At 46.1% G+C, this 27,002-nt stretch overlaps 1 long non-coding RNA gene and 1 pseudogene across 2 annotated transcripts in view; one reads left to right on the top strand and one right to left on the bottom strand.

The window, feature by feature from the left end:
- The window catches only part of LOC144218673 (uncharacterized), a 129,413-nt gene that overhangs the window by 99,143 nt on the left and 3,268 nt on the right, over positions 1 to 27,002 (bottom strand). The window lies entirely within an intron of this gene.
- On the top strand, positions 23,856 to 24,020 carry LOC144218755 (U2 spliceosomal RNA; annotated as a pseudogene).

Below are 27,002 nucleotides of genomic sequence, written 5' to 3' on the forward strand. Positions count from 1 at the left end.
GGGCAAACCAGAAGCTAGTAAATCAGGAAGGCTCTCCTACAAGACAAAGTTTTGAGTATGGATTTGTGAATGAGGGGAAAGTCACAACAAGGAGAGGCGAGGAGAGTTCTCTGCAAACGGTGATGGGCAAGGGATAGAAAGCATGGAGGCTGAAGCCTGAAGACCAGGACCAGAAAGCATTTTTTAAATTTTATATATATATATATAATTTTTTATATTTTATAAACTTATAAAATTTATAAAATTTTAATTTTATATAGATATATTTTTACAAATAGTTTATTGTCAAGTTGGTTTCCACATAACACCCAGTGCTCATCCCCACAAGTGCCCTCCTCCATGCCCATCACCCCCCACCCTCCCCCACACCCATCAGTCCTCAGTTTCTTCTCATCATTCAAGAGTCTCTCATGGTTTGCCTCTCTCCCTCTCCCCCCCCATTTCCCCCCTTCTTCTCCCCCATGGCAGGACCAGAAAGCATTTTAGGGGAGCCTGCAAAGAACAGGAAGTGGGTATATGGTGAAATTGGGCTGGAGGAGTGAGAATGTGGGGAGCGGCAACCCTTAAAGCTCAAACTGAAGAGATTGGATTTAATACAAGGGGGTATATGCAGCCAAGTTGAAAATTCATCCAAATATCTGTGGAGGCATGCAAGCCGTTGTGGTCTCTCCAGCAGAATCGCAGGAACTCTGCTGATGCCTGAGGGCTTCCAATGCAGGCAGATCAAGGGGAGAAAGAGAGATGCTTTCTCACAAGAGCTCAGAGTCAGGCGGAGGTGGGATTAGCGGCCAGCAAGTGAGGGCATGCACCTCTAACCAAGCTTTTAAGAGAGCTCTCCCCCATCCTAGAAAAGCAACAAAAGCTCCACTCTTTGGGTGGGGATGGAGGTAAAAGCACTTGCTTTAACGTCTATGAGTTACATCGGACACCCCAAGTGCAGGAAAGAGCACTGGGAAGGAGGGCGGGCAAGGAAAGTCACCACATGCACGTCCTTCATTGTACCGGGCACCTAAGCCTGCCAACTGGCGTAAGGGCTGGTCCTTGGCATTTGATGGCTGCCCTGGGCCCACAGCACAGACAATCTGTAAGGTAGAATAGCTCTTTCAAAAGCCCATCCTTCCAGGCTGCTTCAGGTTTACAAATGACTTGTGAATGTCTGTGTCAAGCCAGCCAGTTTTGGGTACTGCACCAGGATGGACGCTTCTTGCCCTAAGAGAGGTGCTCGAGAGCAAAACAGAAACTAAACAAGTAAACATACACATAAGATCACTTCAACTGGTGCCAGATCCTATGAAGGAAAGAAAATGTCTAGGCTGAGCGGGGAAGGAAGTGGCGGGCTAGTGAGGGTCGGGCAGCAGAGGGGCGGGGGGCTGGGGTGCAGAGGCCCGTCCCAGGAGTTAGTATCTGTGCCGAGGCTGAAATTGCCGTCAGGGATGACCAAGGGACCAAACGCATAGACTTCTCGGAAGAAGGAGCAGGCAGTGCAAAGACAAAAGCTTTAGGATTTATGAGACCAAAAACTGGGATTTATAAAAAGTGAACTAATAAGACGATAGTCACTGCTAACACTGAACTGACGATAGTCAGTGTTCAAAGACAGAGGGAAAATGCCACACGTATGGAAATGGAGGTGGGGAAAGTAAGATATCGAATGCTTCAATGGGAATGGGACTTAACACAAGTCAAGATAAGAAAGAGACAAAGAGGAGCAGACAGCCGGTGAGCAGTGTGTCTCCTGCACGTGCCTTCCCTGGTTCATTACCGTGTGTTCACAGAGCCTGCGACAGTGGTCACCGAGCCCATGCCTGAATGACGCTAGGGGGGCTGACTTCCCAGACCCTGAACAGAAGCTGATATGTCTTCAGGAAAGAAGCTTAGAGGTGTAGGGAGGAAAGCACAGTGAGCCAGCGCCGGGGGCCTCCCCACTCTCCAGAGCGGTGATCACGGACCGTGCTCTCAGGGTCTGTCTTTCCATAAGATGGTCAGAGCCTCGGGGCACATGGCTACACTCCGTGCAGATCCACAGTGTGGCCACTGTGGTCACCAGCAAGGGAACGGAGATTCTCTTCATACCCTCGACCTTTGTTATTATTTCAAATCAAGGAGTTAGGGACATGGCTGGCCATGAACGCTGGGCTCACTTCTAAGACCCTTGGGCTCCAGTCCTGGCTATCCCACTGATTCTCTGTATTACTTTCTCCTGGTGCATTTTAGTGTCCCATATGCAAAGTTGGGAGGCTGGGGATTGGATTCTAGGGGCTCTTCTGGCTCCGGAAGTCTCATAAAACATGGAAGGTCTATAATGAGACGAGGTACATGAGAACTCTTAGCAGCTACAACATAAAGGCATCCAAAGTCAAATGGAATAGAAATATCAGATCCATTGGTTAGGAAAATATTTGGCTGCAAGTAATAGAAAGGTTACTAACAATAGCTTAAGTTAAAAGGGGTTTATGCTCCTCTTATAACAAAAGGCTGCATTGTTATAACCCAGGGTCTCTGCTGAGTTGGAAAGAAGTAAAGGTGAATCAGAGGGGAGTGGTAATCAACTAATGTATGTGGAGTAACAAAGGTACATGGTGCCTTCCAAGACATGGCTCAGCAGGGGAGTGAAAGTGAAGGAAGACAATTTGGAGTCATGAGGGGCGTACGGTTTCAATGTCAGAGGAAGTGTGTGGAAGATGAGAGCACTGGCAGTGTGGGCTTGACAGAGAGTGCTAAAAGCCAGTGAGGACGAACTGGAAACTAGAGTCAGCACTCCCTAGATGCTCATGGCCCATCTCACCCTCTTTCTGCGTTCCCCAACCACCCACTTCTAGAACACCGAGAGAGAAGGGGTGGCAAGGAGTGAGACCAAAGGAACATAGCCCAGTACATGGGGTAACCTACCTGCAGAGAGCAGAGCTTTGAAGGAGAGGAGGCTGGTGGGACTGAAAGTCGACACCTCTCAGAAGGCAGTGTTCAGGTGGCTAAATTGCAAATGGCCTGGAAATAGCAGTGAGGAGCAGTGAGAGTCTACTCCACCAGATGTTCCCTTCCTGCCGAGGGTGTCTCTGTGCTCCCGCGGCCAGTCTCCTCCTGGATCTAAGAAGCTCTTGAGCTCCTGCCCCTCATGGCTTGTCTTGGCTCCCATGTCACAATGAGCTTAAACGGCCATTTCTCCTGTTAGTACCTTTTCTGCTTTCCCTCTTTTGCGATCTTAACCATCACTGCCCCTGTCACTGGAACTATTGAATGCCCCCAATATCAGTCTTTAGAGACCTCCAAACAGAATGGCTTGACTTTTAGCATTAGAGTGTCCCCAGGCTATAAGGACATAGAATATAGATTCCATGAACCCTCATACATTGTCAGCCTCCTGGCACCTAAGTATTGTAAGGGCTAGATTTTGCTGTTTGCTCACTGCTGATTCCCAGTGAAAAGATCAAGGCCTGGCATACAGTAGGTGCCTAATAACCATTTATAAAATATGAGCAGCCGTGTCAGGGAGCATTTGTATGTCACTCTAGCATTACACCCCACAATACCCTTTCCCTGCCAATAGTCAATCAGCCTGCCAAGGCCAACTACTTTGACTCTTCCTTGCCTCAAGTTTCTATCCACCTGAAGTCAGGGGTAGGCCCTCTGGATCTTCATGGTCCCAATATCCCGGGCACCTGACCACTCAAAGAACTTGTCCTGATTTTCCCAGGACCCCACAGGTCCACAGGGACCGAGCTTCCTTCTGGGACCTAGAAGACAGCCACCCTTGCCTTCTGGGGGTCAGAAGAGCTTCAGACCTTTCCAGAAGCCAGCTCCTGAATTTTTCTCCAGCCCCCTCCTCTCTGCCACTTGCTTGTGCTTTGTACACTCTGGCCATGACTCATTTGTTGAAGCCTAATGAGGTCAAGGGGAGGAGCGAGCCATGGGTCCCAGGTCTCCAGTGACGGGACGACTCAGGAGGAAGTGAAGTCCAGGCAAGTGTACCCATCATCTCCCCCAGCAGGCCGCTCCCCCTTTTCCTCATGGAAACAAAGTGGACATGAGGTGAAACATCTGTTTTGCTTTGAGAAAACTTCATTTGTCTTTTCTCTTTCTCCTCAATTTTAACCCTCCTTCTGTCATGGAGAGGCCTGCTGCAGCCTCCACCCTTATTCCGTCTCCCTGGAGATGACCAGAGCACAGCCTCCTTGAGAGGCATCATCCCACTGGCAGAATCTCTGGGATGAATTGGTTCTTCCTCCTCTGGCTACCATGCATCTGAACTGAGCCCAGAGCATTCAGCATCTGCTCACTTCATGCATTTGGCAACTTCCACTCTCAAGAGCAAAGCACCTGCTCTGGGCCATGCAGCACGTGGAGACACCGGGGGATGGGCAGGACAGATGTGGTCCTTCGGAAATTATATCCCAGTGCAGGGGACAGACAAGGGAGCAAACCAATAAATAAATAATTCCAACTTGAGAAAAGTGCTTAGGAAGGCAACATCGAGGATGCAGTGGAAAATAATAACAGGGGCAAAGTCGCAGAAGATCAAGGGAGATCATGGAAAGTCAAGAAGGTCGCGGAAGTCTGCTCTGTAGAAAATACATTTCAACTGAAATATTGTGGAAGGCATGAAGACAACTGTGGAAAGAAATAAGTGAGGAAGATTTTTTTAATGTTTATTTATTTTTGAGAGAGAGCACACACACACGAGTGGGGTCAGAGAGAGAGGGGGAGAGAAAATCCTAAGCAGGCTCTGCACTGTCAGCACAGAGCCATATGCAAAGCTTGAACTCATGAACTGTGGGACCAAGACCTGAGCCAAAATCAAGAGTCAGACGCTTAACTGACAGCCACCCAGGCATCCCACGAGTGAAGAGGATTTTAAGAAAAAAAGACACAGAGAAATGACTTTAAGGGACAGAAAAGAGCTTGGTGTTTTCTAAGAATTGCCTAAAAAATACATTGACATAAAACAGAACACCTAGAGGCTAGCAAATGAGGCAGAAGACAGGGGTACAATGAGCTCAGAAAGGCAGGCAGCCTGGACCGAAGATCGAAGTTAGGTGCTCTTGGAAGTCCTTGAAGAGCTCTGAGGGAGGTCAGGGTCAGCTTGATAGAAACTCTGGAGCTGTCCTGGAGTGACTGGGATGCCCATCCCAGCCCCAGCCCCCACCTCCCTGTCCAAACCCAGCAACCAGAGGGAGTTAAGATCACATTTAATTATTTCACAGATTCTTTACTCTTCTGATAGAAGCGATAAAGAGATACAGTTCAAATCGGTCCATTTGGCAGCCTCTAAGCAACTGGAAAATTTGGTCAATGGTCAACACTCAGCAAAAATGAGAATTTTGAATTATTGTTAGAAGCTTCAATGATCCAGCCTCTCCCTGTCCCCCATGACTGTGAATAATATCAAATTTGTTATAGGACAGTACAGGCCTTCTTAGGCCAGAGGATGTTTGCCAGATATTTCTTCTCTGGGTGTTTACAAAAAAAAAAAAAAAAAAAAAANTCTCATGCTACACCCAGATGTGCAGAGACAGTGTGGCTTCTTCATGTCTCTATAACTGATATGATCCTCCCCAGATGCCCACATGTGCTGAGAAAAGAAAAAAGTAAATGTAACTCAATTGGGTAATTTCAGTCAAATGCAATAATTTAAACAACGCTTTTAGGTAAAAACGCTCATGTCTCAGAATTTGACTCTGTAAATCTCCTGCCCTTTCCTTTCACGGTATAGTTTCTTGGCATATGAGAGTGGCTTATTGGGTCCTCAGAGCAGTGGGGAGGGAAAAGTTTCCTGGATCCGCACAGCACCCTCAGGATCGTTGGTGACCAATATCACCGAGAACCCCTTAGCAAGATTATTCTATGCTGGGCAATCTCCTGGCTTTGGCTGGCAGAACCCATGCCTCAATCTCTCTGTCAGCCCAGGAGCCCTCCCTGGTTGACCTGTCTCAGTCAGCACTCCCGCTGTTCTGGGAGACTGAGACTGTCCTGGCTCTGACCCAGGCAACCCATTCCAAAGCTGCTCCACAGATCCACTCCCATGGCCTCAGTGAGCTCCTTTTCTGCCTCTTAGCCAACATCTTGTTCCCACTCACAGGCTCGGATGTCCATGTTCTGCTCATACCACACGGGCACCAGGGCACTTTAACAGAACTGAATCCAGCCCTCCCGCTCCCAAATCATGGGCCACCAGCAGCATTACTTTGATGTGGCCACCTACAGGCTGGTGCTTTTCAAAGGAGCCTCTCCAAGAGGCAGGGGAGATGTGTCCCTGCCCTCCAACTCCTTTATGTCCAGATCTCCATTTGGATGTTTATGTCCTGGTCTCCACCCACCACCCCATCATCTACTCTGCACCCCCTTCCCCTTCCCCTGTCCTTCTTTCTGTTTTCCACAGTCCTGTGAACAGCCAAGAAGGGTGGCCTTTGGGCTGGTCATTTTTCCAAAATATACTCTTTCTCCCCTTGTCATCTATCTTAGGGATAACACAGGGTTCTTTACTTGGGTTCCTCCTTTTTCTTTATGAGCTCTTCGATATTGATCCTTTAAGGATTTTCTTTTAAGTGGCAACAGACAACTTCTTTCTGTGTAGGTCAACTATCAGCTACACTATCAGCTCTGAGTGAATGATATTTTGCAAATACTGGTTATTGGTTTTCAGGATTCATATAACCATTGAAAGGGTAGACTTATGCTTACAAAATAGCACAGAAATGCTATAAACTAATAAATTTCAAAAGGATGGCATTTTTGACAAATGCTGGATTACAGGTTTGGGAGACATAGGAAGAAAAGAATGAACTCTCAGCCTGGCCACCAATGAGCTTATAGACTAGACCAGAGCAAGAGAGACCTCTATGGTTTTTTGTGACTGGAACACAGAAACAATCTGAAAGCTCAACGCTGGAGAGCCAGTATCATGAAGGATGTTATTTCCTTGCACTAAGAAAAATGCAACCATTCTAAGACTGAGGTAGCTATAAGCATGCTGATAACAAAGGCTCTCCAAAATATATGGTTAAATAAAAAATAAGATAAAGTGCAAAACAGTAAACACAGTAGGCTATCATTGGGGCACAAGACAACTCATTCACTTCCCACCTCCCCAAGATGTACTCTCTGTCTTTCTGTGTATATATTTATATTGTCACGGAATAGCCTTGGAAGTACTCACACACACACACACACACACACACACACACACACACACATTTGTACCCTTTTTTAAGCCATAGACATGCATTTATTCTTCTTCTTATTTACTTATCATTTATCTATTATTTCTATTACAATCCAGATAATTAAAAAAGACGCATGGGTAATAGACATGCAGAGAACAATGGAGTGTCCGACGAACTCAAGGATTCCAGACACCTCCACAGGTTGAAGCATGAGCAAAGACTTCAGAGAGGAGGCGAGGGCTCCTGGATTTGACAAGAGTGTCCATGATATGACAACCTGGAGATCTGGCTGTTCAGTAAGGGGAGTCTCTGGGCCCAGACTAAGAACCTGGCATTTGGGGGCTATTACATTCAGAACCATCATTGCCTTCAGGATCACTGCTGTGAAGGTAAGACCTCAGATTCAAGGCAGAACCAGAAGGGGCAGAGCAGCACCCCATGGTCTGCCTGGGCAAACCGAGGGAAGGGGGAAAGGGTGTGGTTAGCAGTTCATGCTCAGAACTAAATCCTTTATGAGCCGATGTAATCAAATCCTACACTTTTCACAATTACCACTGTTGGTCTGGGCTTTTATAAGAGTTCCAACCCTTTTTATTATTTTTCCAGCAATTTTTTTTTCTCCTTTTGCCTTTGGTTTCACAACATACTTTGGCCCGCTCCCCATCTCTGTGAGCCAGTTCATTGTTTCTCAGGGGAAACGGCCTAAGGAACAACTGCTCTCTGGACGTGAACTCTTCTCACGGGGTTTCCTCACTGATGACAAGTTGTCTCCCGCCTCAGCAGGAAGGGGAGAAACACTACTCGTTCTCAGTGGGACTAGGAAGAGGTCCAGAATTCTGGGGCATTTCAGAGATCTGCACTGTCTCTCAGTGGAGGTATGACATCCACCTGCCAGGTCATTCCTGGCCCAAGGACACAGCCTTCTGTGCTGGACAGGGAACCCTTGGATTCACCTATCTCAGGCGGTATCTACAGAAGAGGGGAGCCAGTGATGAAGCTACCTTAGTCAAATGTAGTCCCAAACATCTCACAGCAGTCAAATCAGGACTACTTCCCTTATCTCGTGCAGAGCAGCCTTTCCCCGAGCTGCCCCATCCCTCATTCCATTGGAAGAAGGCACTGGAGGCAGCCATTAAATGGCCAATGAGTTTTGCAAAGAGAGGTCATGTGAGTGAAGTCATCTTCAATCATTTGCAGCTGACCTTCTATAAAACAAGCTCCCCCTTGATGACACAGCCCATCCATGGGGAAGGAGAGAAAACTGAACTGGAAGGAGCTTTCAGGATTAGTTAGTTCAACTCCCTTATTTTGCATTTAAGGAAACTCATTCCCAGGACTAGCGGTGTAATTGCAAAGCTCGTTACTGGTGGGGACAGGTAAACTCACTCCCACATCAGGACATCTTCCATGGGATCGACTCATGGAACTGTGTCACTCAAATACTCAGAAGGGAGTGTCTTAGGACAGAGCCAGGGATTTCAGAAAATGTGAAAGTACTTACATCTGTTGGGAAGGAAGAGGTAGAGGGGGTAGCTTTTCCCGTTACTGATGTGTGACACATCACCCCAAAACTAAGTGGCCTAAAATAACAACCACACATATTTTGCTTGTGAATAGGAAATGTGGATAGGTCACAGTGAGGACAGCTCATTCTGCTCTACTGGACATCGGCTGGGGCAGCTGGAAGGTTGGGATCATCTGAAGACTTGTTTATTCCCGTGTCTAGCTGTTGATACTGGCCATCAGCTTGACATGAGATGAGGCTGGGGCCAGACCTCCACATGGGTCCCCTTCATGTGACTTACTCAGAACACGGTGTCTAGCTTTCTAGGGTGCGTGTCTTGGAAGAGACTCAGACACAAGCCAAATCACTTTGTATAATAACTTGGGCCTGGGAATCAACAGTATACATATGCCATAGTCTATTTGTCACTACAGTCCCACAGCCTGTCCCATCTTCAAGGGCAGGGAAACTGGGCTCCAACTTTTGATAGGAGGAATGCCACATAACTGTTTGCAGACACAGTATAAAACTACCACAGTCAGTCAACTGAAAATTGACCTGATTTGGGGTTCTTCCCAACTAAGTACCAGGTAGGTCCTGAGTCAAGTTAGAAATGTAGGGACTTCCTCAGGCCAACAGTAACTCCATAATGGAAGAAGATAATTTTTAATTCTCCTGGCTTCTGGCATTCCTGAATCATTCAGCTCAGCCCAGATTATGTAGCTTAAGTCACAGGTATCTCAAGAGTTAAAAGTAAAAAATGAGTTCACGCATGTTCAGCCCCTGAAGCCAGGAATTCAGTGAAATCCAACAGATACATCAAGTAGCTCATGAGTGGGTCAGTGAGGGAGAAACAGAGCAGGCACCCTCCAACTTCAACAAACAAGGATGCAGTAAGAATCCTAAGGTCTTGGGGTGTGTGGGTGGCTCAGTCAGTTAAGCGTCTGACTTTGGCTCAGGTCATGATCTCGCGGTCTGTGGGTTCGAGCCCCGCATCAGGCTCTGTGCTGACAGCTCAGAGCCTAGAGCCTGTTTCAGATTCTGTGTCTCTCTCTCTCTGCCTCTCCCCAGTTCATGCTCTGTCTCTCTCGGTCTCAAAAACAAATAAATGTTTAAAAAAAATTAAAAAAAAGAATCCTAAGGTCTTAAGAAAGCAATTAAAAACTGTATCAAAACGGTCTCTCTTTTTTTTTTAATAGTTTATTTACTTTTGAGAGAGAGATAGAGTCAGCATGAGCAGGGGAGGGTCAGAGAGGGAGACACAGAATCTGAAGCAGCCTCCAGGCTCTGAGCTAGCTGTCAGCACAGAGCCCGATGTGGGGCTCGAACCCACAAACCGTGAGGTCATGACCTGAGCTGAAGTTGGACGCTTAACTGACTGAGCCACCCAGGCGCCCCCCAAGTGGTCTCTTAATAATCATTTGTGAGGGTCACCTGAGTGGCTTAGTCAGTTAAGTGTCTGACTTCAGCTCAGGTCATGATTTCGCAGTTTATGAGTTTGAGCCCCACTTTGGGCTCTGTGCTGATAGCTTGGAGCCTGGAGCCTGCTTCGGATTCTGTGTTTTCCTCTCTCTCTGCCCCTCCCCTGCTCGTGCTCTGTCTCTCTTTCTCTAAAAATAAACATTAAAATTTATTTATTTATTTGTTTGTTTTTTTTAAACACTTTTATTTATTTTTGAGAGACAAGAGAGACAGAGTGTGAGCAGGGTTGGGGCAAAGAGAGAGGGAGACACAGAATCCAAAGCAGGCTCCAGGCTCCGAGTTGTCAGCACAGAGCCCAAAGTGGGGCTCAAACTCATGAACCGTGAGATTACGACCTGAGCAAAGTTGGCCACTCAACCGACTGAGCCACCCAGGTGCCCCCCAAAAAATCTTTTTTAAATATTCAGCTGGAAGATTCTGGGTGGGCCTTGTGTTCTCTGACTACCCACTAGAGATTTATAAGCACAAGAATGATTTTGGCCTCCCTGGTTTAATAAGGCAAGATGCCCTCTGAATATTTTGGGCAAAGTGTGGGTAGTATTGGGCTTTCTAAGAGCCCAGACTTCCCACCAGCCAGCATGCTTCTCAGGTCTGTCTGCCTTTATTAAAGCATGAAAATGCAACCCATCAACTTCTTAGTCCCCCAATCACACCACCAAAAAAAGAAAGAAGCCCTGGGACTCAGGATAGTTGAGCCCCATGGAATGGATAAATTTTGACAAGTGAGGAGGTAGAGGCAAGTCATAATAGAAATGGTCAAAGAGGAGAAGGAGAGAAGAGGAAGGTGGACAAAGGCAAATGGGTTAAAATGGGGGAAGTTAAAATATTATTAAAATAAGTTTAAAATTAAATTAAATTAAAATATTATTAAAATATATTAAAAGAGGGAAAGTCACTAAAAAGGTGGGAGAAATGAGTATTAAGAAAACAGTTAAAAGGAGAAAGCTCCCTGAAACTAAACGTGGCTGACCAAAATTAACCTTTGGGTGGGATTGGGGAGCTGAATTCCCTGCCTCTGTGAAAATCCACAGACCCATCCTTAGTGCGCATTTACCTTCCAAGGGCCTGATGTGTAGACGGGGACCAGAAGCAGGGGTGGGGTCCTGTTGCCTGATGGGAATTCTTCTTTTTCTCTCTCTTTCTTTCTGTCTCTTTCTCTCCACACACATACACACATACACACACACACACACACACACACACACACACACATGCACACGCACATGCCATAGGTTTACCCTTATGTAACTATTATGCAAAAACAAAACAAAACAAAAAACATGTCCCGTAGGTTTTCCTGACCCTGTCCCCTTAGGAAGCCAAGGCCCATCTACAACTTCCAGTAGACTCAGGGCCAGACCCTTGTCATAAATATAGAACCATAATTTAGGTCTTGGGATTCAACAGGACTTTGGGGGCCATCTTGTAGCTCTCCTATGTAACTCCCTCATCTCCCAGAGAGTAGACCCCTACGTGTGCTCAGAAGAGCTCTCTGAAGAATGATTTGGAATGGTAGACAAAGCCAAGATGTCAATCCATCAGATTGTGTGTGAACCTTGAAACTCAAAAACGATGGAGGGACGGGGGGAGATGGGGAGAAGACTTAGGAGGAAAGACTTCCTTCCCTTCACATGCATCTTGCAACACAACTAGAGGGGAGACAGGGGGGAGACGTAGGGAGGGGATAGACAGAAAAGAGGAGAGGAAAGAGAAAGAGAGACAAAAGTGTACATGAACATGCGTGTGTGTGTGTGTGTGTGTGTGTGTGTGTGTGTAGAAGGATGACAGAGAGAAAGGAAGGGAAAGAGGGAAAAAGTTGACATTTGAAAAGTCTTTCCTTATGTTGAGACCACAATAAATCAGACAGTAATGAAATTCTGCACAGATTAAATGCCCAACAGAAAACTTGGAAGAAAATGAGGAATTATATCACAAAACCTCAGTGTCATGTAAATCTCACTGAACAGGGAAATCAACATGTTAGCAACAATTACAGTCGTCTTATAACAAAATCGGTTCCGAAAATGGAAAGAAAGAATGGAAACACTTCTGCAAATGATTAAAGGGAGAGTGGGGATCTTGTGGGGCAGGGGGAGCTGGGAAGAGAGGGAGGGTCTGGCAGTGATAAATATAGAACCATAATTTAAGAGACAGTAGGAAACGCTTTGTGTGTGTTAATTGGAAATGCATTCTAGAGGCTGCAGTTTGTTCACCATGAATGTCGTGACCTTGGGTTCCTTAAGGGAATGTGGGCTCCACCCTGTCCCCATGGTGAAGGGAAGAAGCAAGAAACCATGTCATTCAATGGATGAAAGAGGTTCCAGTTTATATGGTGGAAGGAACCATTTTTTTTGTTTTGTTGTTTTTCTGTTTCATTCTTTGGGTTAAAGAGAAAAACACCGTGGGATTACAGCAAAGCCATCTTGTTTGCCAAGGAAAGAGACTCAGAGATGGGAGAGTTTGAGAGCAGCCTCACCCCATGTTAGAGTGACAAGATGGATGCGCTTTGCTGATCCCGGTCACCGAAGATCCCGGTTAATCAAATGAATGTTTGGCCAAGGGACAGGGAGATGTTGGGAACTGGCCTTGGGAAGAGGATTCCTCGTGCTTATCTAGGGTAGCTCCTCTTCCTCCGGGGACCTGGTTTGGCAGTGACAACCGTTCCTGGCTCTGTGTGTCAGAACAGAGGAGAATGGGTCAGGCTGGCTCTGGCAAAATGCAGAATTGAGGTCTGTTATGCATTTGGGCTGAAACTGTTGGTTTTTGAAGGAGCAAAATGGTAAAGGATAATCCTTCACTAAATTTCTGCCAACTGATTTCTACTCCATCACTTGTTTTTCAAATCACCCCCTCCTTCCTTCCCTTCACATGCATCTTGCAACACAACTAGAGCATTTAAGAGCTCAGGCCCCAGTGATTCCCTGGGGCTATGATGCCCAGATGCAAGGGCAGTACGTGCACAGCCCAGCATAAACTTGGTAAGAACGCAGGCTCCCAAGCCACCCAGACTCACCTAATAAGAACACAGAGGGAAGGGGGCACGAAATCTGCATTGGTAACAAGCTCTCAAGCCTAAGTGTCAGGTGCCAAGCCCAGGCCCAGTCTCTAAACAAGCATCTTGGAGTCACTGAACACCAAACTCCTTATTTACAACTATGTAAACTGAGACTCAGAGAGGGAATCATTGCCAAAGGCCAAACTCAGGGACTAGAACTCAAGTATGTCACTTCTTAGTCCTGAACTTTGACACTATCCCTGCAACTCCTTCAAAGCGTAAGACCTGACTCCTGTTTACCAGTGAACTCCTGTTTACCAGTGAAGTCAGACCTAACCTGTGTGTAGGAATGCCATGTTCATGATGACTGTGACAGTGGGGATGGTGATTATGAAGGCGGCAGTGATAATCGCTAATACTTACTGGACACCTTCTATGCATTTGACACTATATAACTTATTTAATCCTCAAAATAATCCCGTTGGGTAGGCACTATAATTTACCCATTTTACAGCTTGGAGAATTGGGGCACAGAGAAGTCAGAGAAGTTTTGTAAGGCCACACACCTAGAAGGAAGTGAGATCAGGATTCAAGTGCAGGATTGACAGAAAGTGAAGTGTTGACTTCTCAACACACTTCTCCCGCACACTCTCTCATTTGCCTTTTTGTCCCACAAAACTTTCCCAGTCTCCGTTACCTTTCTTGACCTTGACTCCTCCTCTTGCTGCCCTCCCTATCAACTCATAAGTACAACAGAGGATGACAGAATTATCCTGGAGTGAAGGAGAAATACTCAACAGAAATCCTATGCCAGGAGGTCCTTTTAGGAGTAGGGCTTGCAGGCCAGGGCATACAGCCAATTATTGTCATGCCTTCTTACCCCCACCCCAGGTTCCTACAAAATTGAAACCAGGGCTGAGATGAGGATCAAAAGAAGCATTAGCTTTGTTCTCCTGCCCCCAAATAGAGAGGTTCTGGTTTACTGTGTTGGAGGACGCGACTCAAACCTTCTTTGGTTCAGAAAGTTCTATAGAAAACTTCCTTTCTACCACCTTCTCCAACTCAATCCCCCCCTATAATATAGATACAAGTATCTACCTTGGGAATAGTAAAGAAGGCAGAACAAATTTTGAGTCAGTTACCATGAGAGACAGGCCACCATAATCAGTGACCTTGGACATGATCTCACTAATCAATGAATGATTATCCCTCCTGCTTGTCAGGAAGAGGGGACAGGCAGTAGGTAAAGGCAATGGAAAGAGGAGCCAGATGTGTCCCTCCAATTCTGCTCCCTCCTGGGAGAGGGAACAGAAGTCTCTTCTCCTCTACAAAAGTAGAGCCAAGAAATTGGTGATGTCAACTTTTTCCAGGCCTTGTCTCTGATATACTTCATGACTGTCTCTGTGTACCAACTAGCCCATATGTGCAAGGGTCTTTGAACTCTATTTCCCCAATGGAACTGACTTGCCTTGAGTCATTCATTCTTTCTTCCATTCCTTTTGAGGCCAGAGTAACCTTAAATCTTGGATAGAATTAACCCAGGCCTTTGACCAAGGCATGCAAGCAAGCAAGGACTTTGAGCGCATCTAGATCAGTTAATTTAATTCTGTCCCATCACTTCAAATCAAAATGAAGAGTTCAGCACAAGCCATTAGCCCAAAATACATGACATGATTTTGGCATTTCTCATTTGTTCAAAATAAGAGCAAGTACCCTCCAGTGGAAAGAGAAGTGAGACAGGGAGATGATAGAGGGCTCTTAGGGAACATTGAGAATCATCACTACCACTTGAGACCAGAACTCAGTCCATAGAAGGCACTGCTTGTCTCCAGAGACACCACATCTGCCTTTCCTGCAGCATCTCCAGCAGGAAGCTCTTAACATATGACCCGCCTCCACAGCCCCCTGGGAAGCTGGATCATGAGCATTTGGGATCATTTCATATTTCATAAATGGGCTTAACTCACACTCATGAGGTCAACTGGAAGGCCTACTGGATTTAATTATGCTGGAGAGAGGGGCAGCCAGAAACATCTCACAGGAACAGGAGAGAGGCAGCAGGAGAATACGAGCAAGCAAAAGGGAGATTTGATGGGATATGAGTCATGCTACTCAGGATGAGGGGCTGAGACCAGGCAACACCCCAGGGGAACAAAACACCAGTTCCAGAGCCAGGCAGAATCCAAAGGAGATTCTGGTACCAATCCATTCTTGAGAAGCTAGCTGGATTTATACCACACTGATGAGTGCACAATAAGCTATCTAAAATGACACATACTCCTGTGCTCAATCCTTAAAAANACAACGCAGTGGTAAATGTACAAAAAGGGCCAATATACCTGACATCTTTCTCTTCCTATTATTTGCTCTGAGTTCCGAGTCTCCAGTATAAGGCTGGCAGATGTCATACAAAGTTGCCTCAAGGAAGATTTTGATGGGACGAAGAATAGGAATCCATGTGAAAGCACAGAGGAGCAACACTGGCAAAAAGTCAGAGATCAAATGCATGAGGAAATGATGAAGACATAGATTCACGGAACAATGGAAAGAACACAATGACTAACCCAACACAGGCTGATAAGCCAGGCAAGGGCTGGACTCCTATTCACTACTGTGACAGAGGCTGCTTGTATTTTCTACTCACTTTTCTTTCTCCCTTCATTAATAATAAGATGCTTAGCTAAGCATATTGGTACTCAAATTAAGATGAATTTTCCAGTCTCCTTTACAGTAAGTGTGGCCAAGGGGATAACCTCTTGCTGGTAGAATATAAGCTGAGTGTCCTGTAACAGCCCCCTGGAACCTTCCTTAGGAGACAGATGGCCTGCCCCCATGGCCCATTCTTTATCATCCCTTTCTCCATCTGCTGCCCTGAATGTGGACGCCATCTTGGGCCATCATGACAAGGACCATATTCCAAGGATGGTGGAGTGATGAGCTCTATGGAGCTCTGGTCCCCAAGAAGGTTATGGAGTAGAATTATCACACTGTTCCTAGAAGGCTTATGCTCAAACTTTGTGTTCAGTCTCTGAGTGAGATAGCCTGTACCCTGGAATGGGTGACTATACATTTAGGTTTGGCTGCAAGTGACAAGAAAACTAAAATAACTGTCATGTAAGTGGAGAAGTTTCTTTCTCTCTTGCATAAAGTAAGGTCCACCTCTTGTATTTCAAATCTTATTTCTCTTTCTCTAGAAATAAAGATCATTATCAGGTATTATAGTCAAGTCTCTTCTCAGAAGTCAATGATCCCAATTCCTATTTCTAGGAAATAGGAACTATTCCTCTTCAATTGTAGGCCTCTCCTCTCATTCCTGTGTCTCTTCACTGTCCCCTCAATATTTGCTCTCCCACCCCCTCACTTATCCCTTTTGAATTTGGGAGAGTGGAAGATTCCAGTCAGGGACTAAAAGTGCCTTAAGTCAAAGTAAAGCTGCAGGAAGCCTATAGAAGCAGCCAGATGACTCAAATGCAGGGCCAGCAAGCCAGCAGAGGGACAGACTGGCTTCAACCAGCTTGATGCCCAACTCCCTGGACATGACCCTAAAGGCAGGGTGGCCCCAAGGAGAGAGAGCGCAGGGAAGCGGTCTTCAGCACGTGAAAGCCTCCACGCCTGAGCAGCGCTGAAGGCCCAAGGCCAAGATGCGAGCCACCCCCAGCTGCCTCCCAACCCTGATGGCTTGGGATCCCCTAACCCCCCATGTTTTTTCATTACCTAACCCAAAGACCTCCCGAGGCAAATAAAGTTCTCCATGTAGGGTGAAGTTATTGAAGCAAAAAATAATAAACTTTCATGAGCGTGTTTCAATTTTCACTTGTGTTTATGGCCAAAGGTGTTTTCTATTTTAATAATCGCTGCTGGAGCAAGGGCAAGCCACATGCTGCTAACTTGTTAAAGAGATGGGGAGGGAGCGGAGAGGGAGTGAGTCCGTGCTCAGCTGTAAGTTTCTCAGCTGCCGTGTTCTAATCCTCCCAGGTTTAAAATCCCACCCTTAAAAGCCCTAATGATAGAAAAAGGGATAAAATATTATCTGAACCATGCTCTGTTGACAGTCTGCCCTGGGCTTATTTTAGCACAATAAACAATTTGTGTGTGTATGTGTGTGTTTATGTGTGTGTGTGTGTTTTAAGAGAGAAACATCAGTGTTCTGTAGTGCCATTTCATAATGGACAGTGTGTAAAAGGGAAGGAATTTGGAGGAACCAGGCTCCTTCCAGTTGGACATCAACTTGACCGTTGTTTTCAGCTCACTTTTATCTGGCAGAGTTTCTGTTTGCTTTTAAATGTCAGAAAAGGTTAAGAAGGCTTTGAAATCTGCAAGACATTTCCTAGACTTCTGGGGAGGATGCCCACGTTACAATGGCATAAATTGATTACCCCTCCCCACCTTCAAAATTACTTTTTTAGAAGGAACACATCTGAGGAATTAAATGAAAGACAAAAGGATTAGCATAAATGTTCATTTATGGCTCTGAGCATTTTACAGCAGAATGAGTGAACCCAGAAGGATTCAGATGTTATATTTCTCTCTGTCTTTCTCATCTGTCCTGACTCACATTTTTCCAAATCATGCGGATTCAAGAGAAAATATCGTGACTAGGAGGCATTAACATACCCTTTCCTTGGCCCCAACTCTGAAGTTTGCTGCAGTAAAAGGGGAGTCAAGAACCTAAGTGACTGTGGAGTTTCCTCCAAGCCTGAAAAGGGCTCCAGTAAGCATCATAGATGTTCAACAAAGATGCAGGGACTGAGTGGCCACCAGCTCTGCTGAGTCTCATGACCCTTTCCTGGACACTATGTGCCAGCTTGCAGACCACCACCAGGGAATATAGAAGGTACACCCTTTTGGGGGGGAAACAAGGGAATTTATGGTTTGAGGTGTTATTCTGATGCACTTGTACGCAATCCTGCCAAGAATCCTTCTCTTTCCCTAAGGCAAGGACTAACTCTGGGGCTCACAGAGGACTGAGGCCCATTGGATCTCAGGCCACCTATCCTTGAGTGTCTCCGGAGATACCCTTTGCATACCTGTTCACCAATGGCCACTAGTCCCAGCAGATTGCTGCTGAGTTGTCTTGTGCTCCTGCTACCTGCCCATTCAGCCCCAGGGAGTCCCCATGCTGTGGTCTGCGACATAGATCCCATTCTGCTGTGTGCTACACACTGAGGCCTGGAAGCATGAGTAGGGCCCTTGCTACTGGACTCAGAGCATAGACTTTTCCAACCTGAGGTTCTGTCTCAGAAGCAAGGCCTCTCTTTCTGGCACCCACCAAAGGTTAATGTTCATCACTTTCCTGTCCATTTTCTTCTCGACTTCTGCCTGGGGGTGTATTTTCTGGTAGCGGTTCCCCCAGGCATTTTTACAATGCTTTGGACCCCCTCCTCTCCATTTCCTTAAGGTTGTGGGCTTTGTAACTCTATATGGTGATGGGAGGTAACTAGACTTATGGAGGTGATCATTTTGTTGCATATACAAATATTGATTGACTAAGCTATACACCCCAAAATACTATAATGTTATATGTCAATTATACCTCAATAATAAAAAAGACTAAAGTCATGGAGAGCCTTTGTTTCTATTCTCTGGCACTGCGTTAGACTTACCGTGCCCCAAGAGCATCCCACTAGGTCAAAAAGGGTGTGCGTGTGTGTCCATGTATGTATGTGTGAGCGTGTGTGCGTGCACACACCGTACATACATGCATATACACACACAGGGGCCAGAGGGATGGATGGAGTAAATATTGGGGACGGAAAAGTCAGTCAATGCCTCGGAACTCTTTTGCCATGTTTATAAATATCCAAAAAAAGAGGTGATGAACTTTCAATACCCCTAGCATTAAGAGAATGACTGTAGAAAATCATCATTTTTAGCTCTTAGAAGACAATTACATAATTAACCCAAGTGGTATAGATGCTTTCTTTCTCTGAAATTGCTCCTGCTGAGTTATGACACATCCCTGCGCTCAGTGAGCTGGGGTGGGAGCCAAGTTGGAAGGGACCCCTGACTTCCTCACGCAAGCTGCAGAGGACAGCATTGGAGAGATGTGTCCCGAGGTAACCTCAGGACTTCCCCCAGGACTCCCCAGCCCTCTGCCGTGGAGGTCAGGCCCCATGGCTGTCCCAGGAGTGGGAGGTAGGGTGTGCAGGCTGGGTGGTCAACACAGAGAGCAGCAGAGAGAGGGTGCGGTAGGGCTGTGACACTAAGGAGTCACTAGTTTTCCAAACACCAAGTCCAGCCCTAAAGCCATAGAGCTCATCTTGCAACTTGGCATCCTGAAAGGGGAAGGCACGAGTCAGAGGAGGCTCGCAAAGACATGAGGTGCCAATTTCCACCTCATCCCCAAGTCATAACTCACTCAGGCGAAGCACTTCTGCCAGCCCCAGGCCTCCTCCCACCTCCTTAATTCCAGCACAGCCCAGAGCTCCTGCCACAACACGCGTGACGGCTTGCCACAGCCATGGGCTGAGGGTCACAGCCGGGTAACGTGTATTTTAGATCTACGGGCAGAGCAAGACTTTGTAAAATATTGAGGCCTTTAAATCTAAATATCTCTGATTTCTACAATCCTTTCTCTGCTCGCCCTCACGGTATCCCTTCTCCCCATAAGGTCAGAACATTCCTGTTCTCATCTCTTACAGAAGATAGCTGTAGATTAAGAAGTTGAACTTCAAACCCTAAGACCTGCACTGGAGGCCAACCAGGTCAGCAGTACTCAGCATATGGGAAGCCTCCAGAAGTGTCCATTCCTCCGAATCCTTCTGTCCCCTCAGAAGGATGCTGCCATCAATATTACGCACCTGAACACTTGCTTCTTCTAGAGCAAGGCTCTTGACTTTTACTAAGTGTGAAAATCATTTTTTAATGCCAAGAAATTTTATAAACCAGCTGCCTTATGATTAAGATCTACTGAGTGAGAGAGTACATTGAAACCCAAAGCTATGTCAAGTCAGCACTTCTCTGAATATGAGTTGTATTCGTTGATCGCATCTACTGTATTTAAAAATCGTAGTATGTATATGTGCAGAGTTGACCATCCATTCAGTCTATGGCAACATTTTGCTCAAAATGCAGATCCCCAGATACCCTCCCACCCCCCACCAGAAATCTGAATTTGGTGGATTTGGAAGTATCCTGACATCTGCATTTTCACCCTGTGTATTTTTTAAATGGTGGTCAGCCACTGACCACTCTTGAGAAATACTATTCCAAGGGGACTTATTTGAATTATCTGTGGTGCCTTTTAATAATGTAGCTAAATAGGGCTGTTGTTTTCAGCCTGTTAGTACTTTGTAATAGTTTTACTCATCATCTGTTTTTAATGTTTTCTGAGGTCTGTGAAGGTAACCATGGGAAATACTGGCTTATTGGCTTGGTCATCAGATTGGGGAGGTGCAGAAGATGGAATTCAGTGCTTTGTGAATGTCCGTTAAAGCACATGGTTTCCTGTATCTTTGACTTTCACTGTCAAGGCTCAAAGCTTGCAAATCATCATTTCTAGCCCTGCAAAGAGAAATTGAAGGATGTTTGTGTTCTTTCTTATTGGCTCTATACCAGTTTTACAAACTCAAGTGTGGCCAGAGTTATCCCCTTAATTATGTGTCTTCCAAATCATACAATCCAGAAGTCCATAATTGGACAGTTCACGTAGTCCTAGAAGCTTAGCTGCCCTTCTACAATAAACATGGGGATGACCATGGCGTCACTGTTCCTGGTCTGGGCATAGCGTTTGTCTCCATCCACCCTGGAGTCCGATTTGAGAATATGGATAGTTTCAGAATCCATTTTGTGTAAAGGGAAAGAGATTTGCTTCTTTCAATAATGCCATGGAATTTCCGACCTGATTATTAAAAGCTCTGATGAGTCAAATTTAGGCTGGGTTCCTGGCTCAGCATAACTCCCACATTCCTTGAGTTTTGGATTCCTCCAGAATTCATCAAGTCTAAGTCATACCCTGACTCCAGTTCCTATGTTATATTGGAGATCTGAGGAGCATAGCAAAAATCTGCTGCCCTGAACCAAATTTCCATTTAACTCAGAAAATAGAGCTCTTAATTTATATTTCCCTTGACAAACAATGGTTTAACTTACAGGGGGAAAAGCGTCTCAGGAACTTGGACAAACTTAAGAGAACTAAATTAGGGGTTAGATAAAACTCAGCCTTCCCCCTTCAGCCAGGTTCTGCCATCTCTAGTTACTATAAACAATTGCAATTTTAAAAGTGTTGAAGAAAACACACTGACAATCTCCCCCAAAGGAGAAAGGGATTACAGGACCATTTCAAACCTCTGTGCTGCTTGGTGTTGATACGGTTATACAGGACAACCTTAGCCCTAGACGAGCAAGAACACCTCCTGCTGTTCCACTAAACCCTTGGAATGAGCGATAAATGGTCCCAGCCACTGTAATTTGTCTGGGAAGTTCTATTATGAGATCCCTAATGAATCCATAGAATAGTAGGCAATGTCTTCAGGATCTCAATATCTCTATCTCCTCTCCCCACCACACACACCCCACAAGTGGGAAAGGTGGAGTTTTAGTCTAATTTGAAAACATGTGGGAAGTACCCACTTTGTGCTAAGAATTCTCCAGGCAAAAATGTTGAAGATAAGGGCCTGAGGAGATGTGTACTATAAGATCTGCCATCCAGAGATAGAAACTCTAGAACATCCTTTAGTGTTTCTTACACTTCCTACTAAGGAGGAAATTGCTATCCTTTTTTTTTCCCCCAAAATACACAAAGCAGAGAAGGAGCACTGATTAGCCCTAACATGGCTTCAAGTCAAGATCTAGCCCTATGATGCTTTTTGTCATTCTGCAGTGACCATCATGTACCCAAACTTTCCAACTTGAGGAAACTCACTTCCAGCCTGGAAACGCCCTTGGCCAGAAACTTTCAAGGACTCCTAAAGATGGGAGTGTGCCTTTGTCACTCATGACATTGGTCAAATCTGCTTGCCTCAGGGGTCCTTGGTTTTCCCCATCTGCACAGATAGGAAGTCAGACCAGACTACCAAAGCCCCTTCCTAATGAGACAGTTTATGGGTCTGAAAGTTCCCAGCCCTCACGGCTCCCTTCCCTGCCCTGCTTTAGACCCTGACTGCTCCCTCTTTCTTCTCAGCTTCCCCACTGAGGTCCCCATACTCTCAGAGGAAAAGAACTAGAAGAAACTATCTGTACTACGTAATCTGTGTCTAGCTGTTATTTGGGTAACCACCTCCAGGGTGGGGAGGGATAGTCTTTGCATTTTACAAGACCCCAAAGGGTTTCAGCATCAGTCCTGCTGATAGCAGAAGGAAAGAGGAAAGGGAAAGGGAGATACCTGGACACCTTTAGCTCACCCCTCATGTCCCACTTTTTATGAATGACATGGTCCTAGAAAAGCCTATTTCATAGAAGAGGGAAGGAGCCATAGTCTAGAACAAGTAGAAGAGAAAGAAGGAGAGACAGACCAGTGGGAACTATAACAAGAGGAAGGATTTGGGCCAAAAGGCTTCTGTTTAGAAAAGGAACAGAGAGAACCAGGGATGGCAAGTATATACCCAGCACATTGCCAGTCCTATAAGATGTGGCTACATGACCACAACGTCCCCTGCTGTCAAGGGTCACCTCTCATGTAGTCTCCAGGAGCTGCCATCATTGGTCTGTTGGTGGGGGAGGTTGAGCCTACTTGCCCTCCATGAGGCTACACTCAGCAATTTCAAACTGTGGTAGACAGAAGTCAGAAAACAGCAATGCAGCAGCTCTGACCTTCTGAGAATAACACAAATGGCCACCTTCACGCCTAATTACCAGAACTATTGTCAGACAGAGGAGTGTATGCACCATGTTCACCTCAAATTCTAAGGGGTTATTGAGGTAAAAAGCCACCTCAATAACGCACCAAGTTCCCATCTAGTCTTTCCTTGAGGACTTCCAGTAGCAGAGAGCTCATTACTTTCATGTATATTTCGTTGTCAGGCAGCAAGAAAGGTTTCCCTTGAGCTGAGGAAGATGTTCCTCTCTGTAACTTGGACCCACAGAGGCCGGCTCAGTCCTGTGGGACCACACAGGAGAAAAACATAAGCCCCTGCTTTGTGCCAATTCTTCAGAGCCCGATATCACCTCCCATGTCCCCACTCGCCCCTCTTCCATGACCAGGCACACTTGTGTCCTTCAACTGTTCTTGATACAGCCTGGTTTCAAATCTAATGCAGGCTGGTGCTTCTTACAACTATGGAGAACTGCTTGGATTGTTCGAATTAGAGACAAAGGATACTTTCCTCCACCCGTTTTGATTCTAAGAGCTAAAACCTTTGCTGTGTCACTAGACCATGTGGTTGCCATGATCTTGGGTGTATCTCTTTTCTGAGTTTGGAGGAGTTTGACCTTCATAAACTCACAGGCTCCTCCCATTTTTGCAAATATAAGCCAGTATGAAGTCCCATCTGTCACGCCCCCCGCCCCCACCCGCATACACTCGGCAGGACACCAGCCATTGTGGGAGAAGCAGAGGATCCTGCTAGGAAACCAGGGCTCTTCGTACAGAATGATCTGACCTTTGCTCCTCCTCCTGCCACATACGTCCACCTATGGTTCTTCGGCAACTTCTGTTGTCCTCTAAGGCAGCTTTCCATTTTAATCCAAGTTTCGTCTTGGTCAGAGAGAAACAGGGAGATTTCATCTCCAGAACTAGCTATGATCCAAGTGTGTAAACTCTGCTAGCTAGGGAATTGGGATTGCTTCTTGGTCTTTTGGCTAAGATCAAGTGTAGTATCTGTTCTTATCAGCTTAATAGCTCAGGAATTGGTTTTAAAAGTCCTGTTTTTGAGTGTTTAGATCAGATAGGAGAGCTGAGAGTGATACTCAGTTTACTAACTAGCCCAGGCTTATTTAAAGACCTATGATGGAGCAACAGGATAAGTCCCAAAGCCTAAGACAGGCCCTGGACAGGGCCAAGGGGCCAGGAATATGGGAATGACAAGACAGAGACCTGAGCATAGCCAACAATTCCTCAACAATCAGGGATATAAAAAGTAGGGGGGGGACCCACAAGAAATTATCTTTAGGGTCATTCCTTTTATCTTCATGTGTGATTTGTTCCCAGCCCTTCCCACTCCCTCCCACAGGGCCTAACATATTTAGGTGCTCAATAAATATATGTGAAATAAATAAATCTCTAATCAAAACCTTGTTACTAGCTCTAGGTTTCTGTCATTTGGTCATTTACAGCACCAACATTTATTAAGCACCAACAGTGTACAAGGCACTGTGCTAGACACTGAAGAATTGATAAGTAAATGCGACATGAGCTCAGAGCTCAAATTCTGGTAGGGTAGGTGCGATATTTACACAAACGGCAGTAAGCACACAAAGATGTGATCAAGATAAGACAGGGTGGACACCAAACACAGGGACATGATATAAAGGAGGTTAGCAGAAAGGCTTCGTGGGAAAGGACTCACTTCAACTTGTCTCCCCCTGGTAAACCTGAAGCTTGATATCCCCTCCTCAATGACAAGAACTCAAGTCTGATATTCAAATGAAAATTCTTAGACATGACTTTCCAATCAGAGCTGGAGGGAGAATGTTTCCCAAGGAGGGTCCTTGCTTCTGGCTCCCTCTCCACTTCCTGGCAAGACCTCAGCCGGTGTTCCTCGGGATGACCCCCCCCCCATTGTAAACGTCTCCCTGGCAGCCCACCTTCTCTCTGGGCTTGCAACTGGGAGTCTCATACCTGACTGCAGCCAAAAGATTTCAGGAAATGGTGCTTTGGAAACACATCTTTGAAATGAAAACAGATAAAGCGACTGGCAGAGAAGCCAAGGAAAACTGTACTCTTTCCGAAAAGCGAGCAGTTTGTTGGCACTGGCAACCGACCTGCTCTCAGCTACCGCCACATCTTCTAATCAATGCACTAGCACGCACAGACACGCGTACACACCAACGCTCAGCGACCAGGCTGTAGAACGCACCCTTGAAAACCTGAGAAACTCTCTTCCTACATTCTTCGTGGCCGCTACAGCTTCCAGCCCTTTGAAAGTCTAACCCACAAGTCCTAGGTCACACACTTCCTTCCTGAGAAACCCTATGGCTTCCTCCTCCACAATGCAGACAATTAAACAGAAGTGAGTGGAATTTTTGTAGGTATTTCTAAGTTAGAGGCACTGTCTAGCAATCCTCACATACAAGCCATGAAGATTTTGTTTCTAATTTAGTAAAAAGAAAAGATGAGAGTAGGGATCATTTCATCCACTAGGGTGGCATTGGTAAGCTGACCCCAGCTTTGTGGAAGGCGGCGGAACCCTACCAGGAAATGTCATTTAAATAATATCCCCTCGTGTGGTTTTATTGCATTCCAGTTTCTAACGTGCTGCCACTTGGCCGGGGCTCCCAATGGAGCTGAGTGCATCGGCCAGGACGTTCATCGTCGCCCTGTGCAGATGAGGACCCTGATGAGCAGGTGATGAGTGCCTTGCTTGAGCGCACGTGGGGAGGAAGCAGCCAACACATTGTCCTGCACTACACTCAGGGCCCTGGCTGTCACCTCCCGCATTTTGTTTCTGCAGGGACTCGCGGCAGCTCATCACCGGAACATCGGGTAATTCCACAACGTCTTGAAATCCAGGCCCTCTGTATCATGAACACAGCTGAGTGTCTTGGAATCCCACCTCCCAAAGGGAAAGCACCCCACATCACAAGAGTGAATTACACGTATTGTTCTTTGAGTTTCTTTAAAGCAGCAGCGCGAGTGTTTCCCCCTGGACATTCAGAGCGTGCAGGGAACTTCCTCCGAGGCCTCTAGATAGATCTTTCCTCTCTCCAGTATTTGCTGCTGCCACTGTGGCAGCAGGCAAGAGTCTCTCCATCTCGTTCTCTGTCTCTCTCTCCCCTCCTCGCCCACTCTCCACACATTCTCACGTTTGCCCTCTTCATTTCTTGCTCCCCGTGTCTGACTCTATGAGAGCACAAACTGGAGATCCCAGCTGAATGGAAAGCCCTGGCTCACTCTGGCATCCCATGGCAAGCTGGAATGACAGAAGCAACGTGGGGTCCCAATTCTGGGAGAGGGTCAGCAGGAACACAGTGCAGACAGGGCTCTCCCACACATAGCTAGGACCAGCCCCAACTAGGCCTCAAAGTAAGACTCATGATGCAGACAGGGGAGAAATCTGACATTTGCTGAGCTGATAGCACAATAGAGATAGTCTCTGGCTATATGAGAGACAAGATGCTGAAGCTACCCCTCCCCCACTGGAAGATGAGCAGAGAGCCAAGTGGAAAAGCAGGAGTATTTACTCAGGAAAAATGTAGAGATAAGCCCAGGGGAAGAGGAGCCTCATGTGAGTAAGAAAGGGATTAACCCCAAAGTGTCCAAGTGTCAGGCAGCCATTGGAGCTGCTAAGAAGAACACCAGCGACCATGACCTGCCCCTGCTGCTGGCCTGATGAAAGCAAGCCAAGAAGCAGAAGTTTGTATTTCTTTAGGATTAGTCTCTGGATCCTGTGTTGCCCAGGCCCTTGGCCTCTGCTCGCGATGATCTTCTCCCCCTCCGTGCCGTAAGTTCTCTAGACACAAGTTCTAAACCACCTTTATAAACTTAGTATTGGGTACAGTACCTGGATTCTTAGAAAACAAGAAATAAATGGATAAAAGGAAGACAGGGGAAGAAAGAATCTCCCTAGTTATTACTATTTATGTGCCATTAGTAAAAGATGGGAAAGCTTCTATCTTTCTCTGAATGTAGTCATCCCTGGTTCTTATGATCAGTTTTATGAAGCTATATTAGATTTGTCAGTATCTTACAGCCAGTGTTTGGAACTTAATCCCTCTGCACTGTAGAATGGATTTGGAAGCCAGACTCAGGGGAGTTACCTGGGTTTGT

This window comes from Crocuta crocuta, unplaced genomic scaffold (assembly GCF_008692635.1).
Source record: "Crocuta crocuta isolate KB4526 unplaced genomic scaffold, BGI_CrCroc_1.0 scaffold229, whole genome shotgun sequence".
NCBI classification, from domain to species: domain Eukaryota; kingdom Metazoa; phylum Chordata; class Mammalia; order Carnivora; family Hyaenidae; genus Crocuta; species Crocuta crocuta.